Source organism: Leuresthes tenuis, unplaced genomic scaffold (genome assembly GCF_036924035.1).
Source record: "Leuresthes tenuis unplaced genomic scaffold, fLeuTen1.0.hap1 SCAF_1, whole genome shotgun sequence".
Taxonomy (NCBI): domain Eukaryota; kingdom Metazoa; phylum Chordata; class Actinopteri; order Atheriniformes; family Atherinopsidae; genus Leuresthes; species Leuresthes tenuis.
In genome coordinates, this window is record NW_027325355.1 from 10776855 (window position 1) to 10790051 (window position 13197).

Consider the following 13197-nt stretch of genomic DNA (forward strand, 5'->3'; position numbering starts at 1 on the left):
GGGTAAGTAAAAATAAATATTGACCACGACTACGGCCCGGTGCTGAGACAGAAAAAGAAAGGATTTAGTTTTAATGCAAAGTATAAACTATTGTTTCACCAGGATTTGATGTCAGCTGTTTGTTTCTTGCAACACTGAACTTGTTTGATTTAATTAAGTGCATTAGCTGTACTATGAATGCTATTAATATTGCTCATGTTTACATTTTAAGGTACTGGGTGGAGCAGGAGATAGGTCAATCAGGTCCATATGCACTGGTTATCCCTAAAAGGAACGCAACACAGAGCTGGGACACATCTGATCATAAATTTCAACTCAAATTCATCTGTGAGATGGAAGCTTTGATCAGGTCAAATTAGTGAACTCTGTGTCCGACTTTATCCTCTTTGTGTCGCATGCATAGCTGCAGACTTGCTTCATCACTTTTGAATAAGAAAATCCAAACATATGTTGATGTATCTGCTAATGCTCTTTAGACAGTTTGTGTCCTGATTTGTAAGAATGAATTTTATCACTTTAATGTGTCTTTTTAAAGACTGAATAATATTGTTCTGAATAATGGGACAATAATGAGGAACTTACTTCGACTTCTTCTGATTATAGATTGTATGGTAATTCATTCACATATGAGGGGTGGGTGTAAAAATGGAACTGATGTAAACTGTAACTGAGGCGGGATGTTTTTAAGTCAGTTAATGAAAATAGTTGTGATGTATTTGCCATTTTTTTTCAGGGAAATATCCTCGATTGGAAGATAATTGTCATGAAAACTCTTGCAAACTTGTAAAGGCATTGTTAAACTGTTTGTATTGATTAGCAGAGCGCTTTGGATTGTATGATTAAAATTGTGAATTGATTTGATAAACTTTATTGACATTTTATTTTATATTTTTTTGCACCAGCCTTCAGACGTTTAAATGTCGAGTTACATCTGCAGAGGAAGAGATTTGCCTGACTTTTTAGAAGATGCAAGATAAATAATGGCTCTGTGCTGTACACCAGTTCATGTTGTGATCTGTCTTTGAAGTGAAATGCCTTCTTAACTTCATGAGTTGCTTCAGCTCATGTGGGTAAATGGACTTGTATAGTGCTTTTCTTGTCTAACTGACCACTCAAAGTGCTTCTAACACTACATGCACTCACGCTCATACAGCACATCTTAAGTCTACACATAACTACATGCATTCCAACACTGGGTTAGTCCATTCATACACTGATGGATACATTGGGGGTTCAGTGTCTGGAAGCTGGAGTTGAACCACTGACCTCCTGATTGCTGATTCCTCCTGAGCTACAGCCACGCCAGGTGATAAACAATCTCTGTGTTAAAGTTGGGGGAATAATCATACTAAGCATCCTCTGAAGCCATCATGCTCTGCTACACCCAGTTGCTTTGGCTTCCTCTGTTTCTTCCTGTAATTGCATTCATGTGAAAAAGAAAACGCGTCCTCTTTCATTTTAAAAAATCTGGACGTTCTTGCTTCACGAACTGTGCAGCAGAACATCAGGACTTTTCTAGGATGGTTGTTAGATACAGATGGTGGGTGTGGTGCATCCACAAATCACCCACTGCAACAGTCGTTGCTCAGGAGAAGCGTGGGGAAACAAAAATGAATGAAGTAAATGCACTTGTACTAAACTAATACTGATCAGTCTACCTGACGGTGCATTCATAGAAGTGTAAGATGATAGTAACCATTGCATATTTGGAGAAAGCATTACCTGAACAGGGACTGGAACCCTGGACCCTCAGATTAAAAGTCTGATGCTCTACCGACTGAGCTATGCAGGCTCAGACTGTGACAGATCACAGTTTAAGTGACACTTTTTATAAAAACACACAACCCGACTGGTTTATTGGCTGATACGAATGTTAAAGCTTAAACCTAACAGTGTGTAGTTTGGCCTTCAGTTTCTAATTCAAGCCTCTTTGGGACCTGAGACACCAAACAGTCGTCCATCAGACACGTTTGTAGCTCCAATGAACGTCTCTGGCTCTTGTATTTTTGGTGCTTGATCCCAGTTACCATTGTTGGACTCCAGCGGACTCCAGTACGATTCAACTGTCAGAAACGTTGTCTTGGCTTTTTGGTGAGGAGTCCTCTCACATTGGCTGTTCAGAACGGTGAATATGTCAACGAGGAAGTGTTTTCATTGTCTTTGAGAAACCTCATCATACACAACGAAGAAGATCATATCCCTTGCTGTCTTTAACGTATGTTTTAAGAGTAGCAGAAGTGGAGCAAAGAAGCATTCCCACTGTAGGAACCTTTTGCAGTTCCTGGAACCTGTTCAGGAATAGGGTGGTTTTTTCGTGCATTCGGACATAGAGGAAATAGGGACCACGGCCCTCAGTTCCTAGAACCATTTTAGCTCCTTCTCCGAGGTCTTTTCTGGGTTCAACAGGAACACATATGACGTAGGTGTTTGGTGGCTGGTAGCTCCACCCCTTGCCTGAAATATTTACTCATACAACACGGACACAACCAGCGCCTGTTTAATAAGTTAAACTTAGACGTTGTCTCCTTTGTCTACGGCGCTCTTCTCTCCTTCATGGATCGAAGAAGTATCGCCCGCTGGTGGATTCTTCGTCTCCTGACTCTCACTGTGTGCTCTTCCAGCCTCCATCTTAGACGCCTGATGTGATCGTCTATGATTAATATCACTGTCATGCAGACCGTAAACACGGTGGCCTCCTCGCTCTCCATGTTAGCTTCTTGGTGGTGTTGTTTTGTTTTCTTCTCTCCTTACTTTTTGCGAGTTTTGTTGTTGAGTGGCGCTAAAGTTACATGTCTGTTGTGTCACATCAGTCCCGAAGTGTAGGATAATGCAATGATAGTAACCATGACATATTCAGAGGTAACATTGCCTGAACAGGGACTGGAACCCTGGACGCTCAGATTAAAAGTCTGATGCTCTACCGACTGAGCTATCCAGGCTCTGAATGCGACAGATCACAGTTTAAGTGACACTTTTTATATAAACACACAACCCAACTGGTTTACTGGCTGATACAAATGTTAAAGCTTAAACCTAACAGTGTGTAGTTTGGCCTTCAGTTTCTAATTTAAGCATCTTTGGTACCTGAGACACCAAACAGTCGTCTATCAGACACGTTTTGAGCTCCAATGAACGTCTCTCGCTCTTGTATTTTTGGTGCTTGATCCCAGTTACCATTGTTGGACTTCAGCAGACTCCAATACGATTCAACTGTCAGAAACGTTGTCTTGGCTTTTTGGTGAGTCCGCTCTGATTGGCTGTTCAGAACAGCGAATATGTCTACGAGGAAGTGTTTTCATTGTCTTTGAGAAACCTCGTCATACACAACGAAGAAGATCATAACCCTTGCTGTCTTTAACGTATGTTTTAAGAGTAGCAGAAGTGGAGCAAAGAAGCATTCCCACTGTAGGAACCTTTTGCAGTTCCTGGAATCTGTTCAGGAATAGGGCCGTTTTTTCGTGCATTCGGACATAGAGGAACTAGGGACCACGGCCCTCAGTTCCTAGAACCATTTTAGCTCCTTCTCCGAGGTCTTTTCTGGGTTCAACAGGAACACATATGACGTAGGTGTTTGGTGGCTGGTAGCTCCGCCCCTTGTCTGAAATATTTACTCATACAACACGGACACAACTGGCGCCTGTTTAATAAGTTAAACTTAGACGTTGTCTCCTTTGTCTGCGGCGCTCTTTTCTCCTTCATGGATCGAAGAAGTATCGCCGGCTGGTGGATTCTTTGTCTCCTGACTCTCGCTGTGTGCTCTTCCAGTCTCCATCTTAGACTCCTGATGTGATCGTCTATGATTAATATCGCCGTCATGCAGACCATAAACATGGTGGACTCCTCGCTTTACATGTTAGCTTCTTGGTGGTGTTGTTTTGTTCTCTCCTTACTTTTTGCGAGTTTTGTTGTTGAGTGGCGCTAAAGTTACATGTCTGTTGTGTCACATCAGTCCCGAAGTGTAGGATAATGCAATGATAGTAACCATGACATATTCAGAGGTAGCATTGCCTGAACAGGGACTGGAATCCTGGACCCTCAGATTAAAAGTCTGATGCTCTACCGACTGAGCTATCCAGGCTCAGAATGTGACAGATCACAGTTTAAGTGACACTTTTTATAAAAACGTACAACCCAACTGGTTTACTGGCTGATACAAATGTTAAAGCTTAAACCTAACAGTGTGTAGTTTGGCCTTCAGTTTCTAATTTAAGCATCTTTGGGACCTTAGACACCAAACAGTCATCCATCAGACACGTTTGGAGCTCCAATGAACGTCTCTCGCTCTTGTATTTTTGGTGCTTGATCCCAGTTACCATTGTTGGACTCCAGCGGACTCCAGTACAATTCAACTGTCAGAAACGTTGTCTTGGCTTTTTGGTGAGGAGTCCTCTCACATTGGCTGTTCAGAATGGTGAATATGTCTACGAGGAAGTGTTTTCATTGTCTTTGAGAAACCTCGTCATACACAACGAAGAAGATCATAACCCTTGCTGTCTTTAACGTATGTTTTAAGAGTAGCAGAAGTGGAGCAAAGAACACATTAGGTGCATTCCCACTGTAGGAACCTTTTGTAGTTCCTATAACCTTTTCAGAAATAGGGCCGTTTTTTCATGCATTAGGACATACAGGAACCAGGGACCACAGCACTCAGTTCCTAGAACCATTTTAGCTCCTTCTCCGAGGTCTTTTCTGGGTTCCACAGGAACATGACGTAGGTGTTTGGTGGCTGGTAGCTCCACCCCTTGTCTGAAATGTTTACTTATGCAACACGGACACAACCGGCACCTGTTTAATAAGTTAAACTTATTAACGTCGTCTCCTTTGTCCGCGGCGCTCTGCTCTCCTTCTTGTCTTCATGAAAAGAAGAAGTATCGCCTGCTGCTCGATTCTTCATCTCCTGACTCTCGCTGTGCGCTCTTCCAGCCTCCATCTTAGATGCCTGATGTGATCGTCCATGATTAATATCACCGTCATGCAGACCATGAACACGGTGGCCTCCTCGCTCTCCATGTTAGCTTCTTGGTGGTGTTGTTTTGTTTATTTCTCTCCTTACTTTTCACAGATTTTGTTGTTGAGTGACGCTAAAGTTACATGTCTGTTGTGTCACATCAATCCCGTAGTGTAGGATAATGCAATGATAGTAACCGTGACATATTCAAAGGAGGTATCGCCTGAACAGGGACTGGAACCCTGGACCCTCAGATTAAAAGTCTGATGCTCTACCGACTGAGCTATCCAGGCTCTGAATATGACAGATCACAGTTTAAGTGACACTTTTTATAAAAACACACAACCCAACTGGTTTACTGGCTGATACAAATGTTAAAGCTTAAACCTAACAGTGTGTAGTTTGGCCTTCAGTTTCTAATTTAAGCATCTTTGGTACCTGAGACACCAAACAGTCGTCCATCAGACACGTTTGGAGCTCCAATGAACGTCTCTGGCTCTTGTATTTTTGGTGCTTGATCCCAGTTACCATTGTTGGACTCCAGCGGACTTCAGTACGATTCAACTGTCAGAAACGTTGTCTTGGCTTTTTGGTGAAGAGTCCTCTCACATTGGCTAGAGTTGTCGTATTGTAGGCAGTAAGTACAGAGGATTCTGGGAGTAGAAGTAATAAAACGGGGGCGGCAGGTTCTGAAAGTTAAACTCTGTATCCAGTCTCCATTAATGTTTTTATTTTAAAGTGTTAAGTTGAATGAACCCAGCAAGCTCGCTTACATTGGTGGCAGAGGTGATGTTTTTATATGTTTAGACTTTTTCCGGTGCATGGAAGTTAGCTTGCTGTGTGAGTTAGCGCGAGGCTAAGTTAGCATCACGCGGCGTGGAGACATGACTCTGTCAGGTTCAGTTGGTCTGTGTTTGGTGGATCTACCCGCTCCTTTTGCTGGTGACGGAAGCCAGAGTTTCCTTGGCTGGAGTCCCAGCCCAGGGTGGAGAATGGAGTCACAGTTTCAAAAGTTAAACTCTTACCTACTCAATTACTTCAGTACTTGTAAACCCAAACAAAATGTTCTTGTGAAGAATAGATTGCCTGCTGTGGAATTAAGCTTCCATCTACTGGATATTTGCTGAATCTGCAACTGTAGGCCAAGCCGGTCAGTTTCAGGGCAAAGCTCCTGCAACACCAGCTCAACATCAGTCAATGCCATCGGTTCATGTTATCCTTTCTGCTGATTCCTCGATTGCAGATAACAAGCTGAGTATTGGCTGATACCGATGTTAGGACGATATATCTGTGCATCCCTCCATGAATCCATGAAGCTGAAAATGTGTTTCTGAATGAAAGAGGCAGGTATGTGCAGAGTGAACTTTCTGCTCAACAGTGAGTGTTTCTCAGACAGAAAGACACTTTCTATAAAGATACAGAGGAATGAATTGAGCAGAGTGCAGGATGCAGAGGTTCTTCAGTGAATGTGGTGTTGAAGGTGTGGAGGTGGATCAGTGTGTCAGAGGAGTTTATCTTCATGGGATCAGGCAGGAGGAGAAGACCTTGTCATCAGTGAGTTAAACTGCAGTTTAACTCTGCTGTGAACAGCCTGAACAACACTGCTGCAGCTGTAGTTTGTTCAGTGAGTTAAGGGCTCGTAGCTGTGAACCAGTTGATGATTTTAGCTCAGAAAGGCAGTTCATACAGGTCAGTGGATCCACTGCTGGGAAAGACTGCCAGACCTGTTAGGCCCAAGTGCATTGTGGGAATGTGTGGCAGCGAGCTCTGTCCATGAGATCTACATGAAATCACGTCTGTCTTAGTGTGGAATTCTAACCTGAGCGACCTTAAGACTCCCCGGGTGGAGTTCCTGGGGTTTAGGTCGGACATGTTGTTCTGACTGAGTGACGCAGAGCTGGATGCCGTCTTTGCAGAAATCCAACTAAGTCCCCCAAACACAGGACACAGAATGATGAAATCATTCCTTCATGCCAGGGGACTGCTGCTGCAAAGTGAGTCTGATATGAAGTGGATCCTTATGTGAAAGTCCTCTGTAAGCTGCATCAGTGCAGTCTCTCTGCTTTGTGTTAAAGAAGCTGTGAATGAACCTTCTTCAGATTTAGATCTGATGCATTATATCTTCTTTTTCTTTGTCCTTCACGCTGGAATAGATGCTTCTGCCGTTTAACTGTTCATCTGTCTGCTGCAACAAACAATGGAGCATCTCCAGTGCTGGAGAGCTTCCTTGGTGCCATCAACACGTCTGGTTTGCCATCACCTGTGCGCTCTGACAGGCTGCTGAGAATACTGAGGTCGCCCATTTCATGGTGGAACAGCGAGGAGAGAACCCAGACTCACACGTTACTGGAAGGAGTTTCCATGGCGATGTATTATGAGAAAAGCTCTGCAGGAGAGCACATAACGAGTGTTATTATTCCCCAACGTTCATCCTGCTGTTCCTCTGCAGGACTCTCACTGGCCTCATTCACAAACTCTGCTTTGTCCTCCATTACTGACAGAAAACACTGAACAAAGCATGAATGACATCTGTCATCTGCTTCAGAGCCTGTTGTTTTTTCATATTTCCTAAATGTAAAGTATATTTGAGGGGGAAAGATCTTCAGACATGTTTTCCTTCTTCTTATTTCTTGTGTTGGAACTGTTTGTATTTGCAGCAGCATCAAACATTTTCAGACTTAGTTTTTCAGGCGAGTGCTCCACCAAGACCAGATTAGGCTGGACACACATTTCTAAAGCCATCACTGAACTTATGAGCATCAGTTTCCTCATTGTAGAGTCATAACATCCAGCAGCTAGAAGTTCTAATTCAGAGCAGAAACATCTTCTCTTCCTGCTTGGAATGTTTCTCTGAATCATGTCTCTTGTTCTTCCAGGATAGAACGCTGATGGACAGATGTTTCCGTTCCAGTCCTTGACCCATTCCATACTCTGTTTCTCAGCCTGGAGAGAGAAGGGCTTTTGACCCCTGATGATGAGTCATCTCTTTGCTCTCCACTGGGCTTTTCTGCCTCAGCTGCAGAGGCAACTTGCCTTCTTCATGGATGCTTGGAAGCATCACCGCCTGAGAGCAGCAGGCAGCCAGTCTCCCCACCAGCTTTGGACATCATTCAGACACCTTCAGGATCCTGATCAGGTGTGTTAAAACAGCTGAGTGCATCATATCAGGAGCCATTATTTAAATGATACATTTAAAAGGCCTAAAATGATTTGGCTAGATTACATAACTTAATATTTATACTGAGGAGAACTGATTTCATAGCTTCACAGTTTAAGACTGCAACTGAAAATGTTTCAGTGAAACATCTGAAGATGCCAAAGCTTTTGTTTAAGTCTCAAGAAAGCCTACAAAATATTGAATAAGCTTAAAACTCTGATGGTGTTTTATTTGTGTTCAGGTGGAGGCAGACTGTGGGACTGACTGGGATGGAGCACACGGCTCTGATGACCTCGGAGGTGAAACGGACCGAGTTGAAGGAGCCCAAGTGCAGCTTGAAGGACACCTGAGCGAGAACATGGCCAGGTCACCTGACCCCGATGTTCCCTTCATGGATGCACTCCACATCTATGCAGCCGCACCACAGCAGCTGATGCAGCCACAGCAGAACTGGACGAGTTCACCAACGTTCACACACTGCTGGATGGAAAAGTGCACCAAACACTTCATGTTCAATTGTCTTTATTAACCAAACTTTAACATTTGTAAATAAAGCTTCAGATTGAAATGTTTGTTCTCAGTTCTCCTGAACTGTTACCAACCTCACACACTTCCAGTTAATGAGGTAAAGCCTTAACATGGCTCACTGCTCCACAGCCTTCAATGAGCAGCATGAAACAGAGGAACAGACTAACTGCTACAACTTTGAAATGTTCAACTTAAAGACGCTCAGTTTCTCACATTATTCACATCAGATCATTCCAAAGCCAAAGTCTGTACTTCTAACAGACGCTTGGAGCTTTTCTCTGAATGTCTGCTAGCTTTGGCTCTTCAGAGGCAGTTTCAGCAGGTCCTGCAGGCTGAGGCTACAGGCGTGGTCATTTCAGGAGGAACTCCTGCATACAGGTGCTGGGGAGGTATACTCCAACCTGTCCACAGCTTCAGGAGTTGGTGCAGTTCCTGAGAGGAGCCCACAGAGACACAGTCAGAAGTATTTAAAGCTGCCAATAAGATGCTGAACAGCAGAACTTTCTCAACTTTACCCAAAGATCAAAGAATCTCTGCTTCACCTGTAAAAAGAAACTGGTCTTTCTGCGGTAAAATAAAACAATGTTTCCATCATGTTACCGGGTAGATTTTCCACCACCAGGTTTCATAAATATGGAGTCAGTGTGAAGAATCAGCAGCAGCTTTAGGAGATGAACATTGTTCAGGTCTGTTTCTCTGAGAGAACATTTACAATCTGAGCATTTTCAGTGTGGTCTCTCAGAAAGCCTGAGCTGCACGTCTCCTCCAGGCTGCTGTGCTCATCCTCACTATCTGGCATCGGCCTCATGATCCTTTTCAGGATGGTCTGAGAAGTAAAAACAGCCTCAGAGGCTGTAAACTGAAAGGGTTTATTAACAGAACAGAGCAGCACATTTATAAAAGCACAGGCAGAAAAAGCAGGGGAGAGAGGAGGAAACAAGCAGCAAAGTGCTGCTTTAAGTTAAATTAAGCTGTCGATAAAGCAGCATTCAAAAGCTACAGCACAAAAATGTCTGTGACAGTCTGTAGGAAACACGTGTCGCTGCATTATCTGACAGAGCAGCAAACAAGTTACTGACTGGAGAAACAATCCACAGCTGTGACAGAGAGCAGCAACAGAAGCTCTACAGGGGTTGTAGGCTGTACTTCTATCACATCAGATGTACTGTAGATTTCTTGGGACGATCCATCTGAGTTCTTCAGCTGAGGCGAGTTGGACCCACGAGGGATGTTCCTGACCAACAATTTGCTCGTCGATTAGTCTAAAACTTCAATTTAGACAAAATAAAAATATGTCTCAAGATTTTGTCGAGGCCTCAGGACACAGATGCAGGGTCGAGTTCAAAGTCAAGACTGTTTATTCATATAAACAACATGTTGACGATCTCCTCACAGAGCAAAGAAAGGGGCTGTGAAACTCCTGAGCACTCTCCTCAATAACTATGGAGGAGGAGAGTGGAGCTGGGAAAATGATCAAACCAAAAGCCTCTCCACTCCAGGAGGAAAACAAAGAGCTATTAAAGATAAGAAACTCGCAGCTCTCCTAACGAGGCGGACTTAAACAAAAGAAGCTCTCTCAGAAACAGAGGCACTATGAAACCTTAACAGTTATCTATCAGCACACCTATAACGGCGGCGCAAAGATCCTCCAAGAGCAAAACACAAAATCACTCCACTAACGGAGGGCTATGAAACTAAAACAATTAACCAACGCAAAAGCTCCGCTAACAGAGATGATTAAAAGATTACAGCAAAGATCACTCCAAAAAAACAGAGGAACAAAACCAGGCTGTGAAACTGAGCGTAATAAAACTAAAGCTACGGATAAAGAATAAATTACAACAAAGGATACGCTCGACTGCAGGCTGAAGGAAGCTGTGGCTGTGGAACAAAGAGGCGAGGGTGAGGCTCATGGTGGAAACAACACACTGGCACAAGACAAGGGAGACACAGACTATTAGAGCACAAGAGGAGCCAAGGATAACAGCTGGAAACACTTTGGAATCAGGGAAGACAATCAGACGCAGACTCAGGAGGAAGGGCAAGGTACCTGAAAGGAGAGGGACGTTAGTGATTTCAAAATAAAACAGGAAATGACGAGACAAGACAAGAATCAAAACTTAAATTGTGACAGATTTCTTTAAAAAAAATCAGAGGTTTGAAAATACTTTTGACAGTAAAATTGCACATTGGAAAACAACTTAGACCTCAAAAAGTGACCAAAGTCAGACTGTGTTTGAAGTACTTGAGGGAACTGAAAAAAATGACATTAACAATTAACTATCATGGCACAAGAAGCTCTGACAATGAACACATTTTCTTAAAGTCCATGTGTGTGAAATGTTGGGATAATCTGTGTTTATATTTGAGTCACCTTCAAATGAAGAGAAGTTACAACATGAACAAGGGAACCCAGAGAAGGATGCAAAATTTGGATAGCAAGCATTTCCCAGCTGGGAAGGACAAGGAGAGGAGCCGTTCATCCCTGCACTCTGTGGGGCTACAGACCGGTGCGCAGCCGCAGCTTCTCTGCAGACTCAGACTGAGTCAAATGAACACGGAGCAAACGACTCCCCTGCTCCATGGAAATTTAACTATGGCTGCAGCCCTGACGTTTAATGTACTCATAAACAACTGTTGCTTTCATTCGCGTGACATATTTTTCCTTCACCCACACTGTATTCAAAATAACAAAAAAAAAACTTCACCATTTCTCCAAGGAAAGACAGCGCCAGTGCATTATGAAGCTCATTTATCCTCCTCTCTGCGTCAGACACATTCATGCTGCGTTCACTGAAAAAACGTTATTTCCACGTTGCAAATTTGAAAGTCCGGCCAAAATGCCATCCTGTCAACTTGGTGAAAACGGAAAACTCGTGCTACAACATTTCAAATGTGGGACTTTCAAAGTAATTAGGCTTTGGAACTGTAAAAAGGTTTTAAGAAAATCACAGGACTATGGTGGGAAACCGCCCAAACTCGCTTTAACCATGGCCCGAACAGGCCAACGTTAGGCCTGTTTGAGTCACTGTAACAAATATATATTATATAGCTGCAGGAACCATATATTCCTTTTATTTTTTCACCTAATTGGCTTGAGAGGCTGATGCTGATCCTGCACATGTTCTTCTCTCTCGTGTTGGTTCTCTGCAGCTGAAAGTGAGACTCTCAGATAACTTAGTGTCTGTCGACCTCTTCTGTTCCCTGTGTGTAGTTTTGTGTTCAGCGTCACACAGAGAGACCAAGGCTGCTTAGTTAGATGAAATCATCACAAATTGCTCATTTTTAAACAGTTACATTATATTCTAGAAGTCAGAACACAGTAATAGATGTTGTTTCAGCATCTATAAAAAGCTGATTTGTGACTGATTCTCTCGCTTACGGCCATACCACCCTGAACACGCCCGATCTCGTCCGATCTCGGAAGCTAAGCAGGGTCGGGCCTGGTTAGTACTTGGATGGGAGACCGCCTGGGAATACCAGGTGCTGTAAGCTCTTTACACCTGCAGGAGGCGCTGCTGCTCACTCAACACGGACAGCTTCATGACATACTTCACATCAGGAAGGAAATCACTCAAATAAATTCACTTTTCAATCTTTGTCAAAGACTGGAAATGAGCGCACACACAAACCTCATTTAGGTCACTCTGTCATATCATCTTCCAGCACTGCTCAGCTCACAGTGACTTCATCTGTCTCAATTCTTCTGGATACCAAACACACACAAATATTATTGTCTCACATTAGTCTGCAGACTGTTAACAGATCTTCCTGCAGTCTGCAGATTCATCCCATTTCCTTCCTTCCTAAGAATCCCTGCTGATATCCAAGGTGCTGATCCCAGATCTGCTCAGATGTCCCAGGTTCTCCTCTGCTTTTATCCTCACACACTGAACTGTCTCCTCATCTATGTTTTAACAACCAGAACCCACTGATGTGGGCTCAGAAATAAAGTTTCCAATGTTTTACAAACACAAATGAATAAATTACAGAGATTTACTGAGGCCAGATAGAAAAAGTGCACGTGCAGCCACTTTAAACTGTCAAACAGGCAACTTTATATCTAACAGCAAACACTGAGAGCTGCTCTGCAGAATAAATACTTTTACTGGTGGAAGTGTTAGTAAATGTTGCTGATGACACTTTGATTCTTTTACCTGAGTGAGGTTTTAGATGCAGAGGCCCAAAAAATACTGAGGTCATGAGTCAGAACTTCTAGTTGGGTTCGGGGGCTCCCCTGAAAATTTATTTAATTCCATTATTTAAATCTGGCCATTTTCAGAGTTCTAAAGGAAGAAAAACAACATCATAATGACTTTTAGGTTTATTTGTTTTGTTTGTTATCAGAGAACATCAGCCTCATCCTAAATGATTTGCAAATGAGTTACAATGTAAAACTGGAGAATGAATTTCATCAAGTCATGGATTAGGAATAAAAAGGAATGAACTGTCCTGGGACAGAGGGATAATATATACAAATGCTTCATATTTCCTTCAGTATTTAAAATAGATACCCAAGCCCTATTTCACTATCATGTTGATGATAGTGTCTAATCTGTTCACT

At 42.9% G+C, this 13197-nt stretch overlaps 1 protein-coding gene and 5 non-coding genes across 6 annotated transcripts in view; 1 reads left to right on the plus strand and 5 right to left on the minus strand.

Annotated features, from left to right (window-relative positions):
* Positions 1-13197, minus strand: part of LOC140296621 (uncharacterized) — a 581862-nt gene that overhangs the window by 12178 nt on the left and 556487 nt on the right. The gene's annotated exons all lie outside the window — the stretch shown is intronic.
* On the minus strand, positions 1720-1792 carry trnak-uuu (transfer RNA lysine (anticodon UUU)). Its single transcript has one exon. It is a non-coding gene; the product is annotated as a tRNA-Lys (tRNA).
* Positions 2867-2939, minus strand: trnak-uuu (transfer RNA lysine (anticodon UUU)). The gene has a single exon. It is a non-coding gene; the product is annotated as a tRNA-Lys (tRNA).
* On the minus strand, positions 4006-4078 carry trnak-uuu (transfer RNA lysine (anticodon UUU)). The gene has a single exon. It is a non-coding gene; the product is annotated as a tRNA-Lys (tRNA).
* trnak-uuu (transfer RNA lysine (anticodon UUU)) lies at positions 5169-5241 on the minus strand. The gene has a single exon. It is a non-coding gene; the product is annotated as a tRNA-Lys (tRNA).
* LOC140300955 (5S ribosomal RNA) lies at positions 12010-12128 on the plus strand. Its single transcript, XR_011914884.1, has one exon. It is a non-coding gene; the product is annotated as a 5S ribosomal RNA (ribosomal RNA).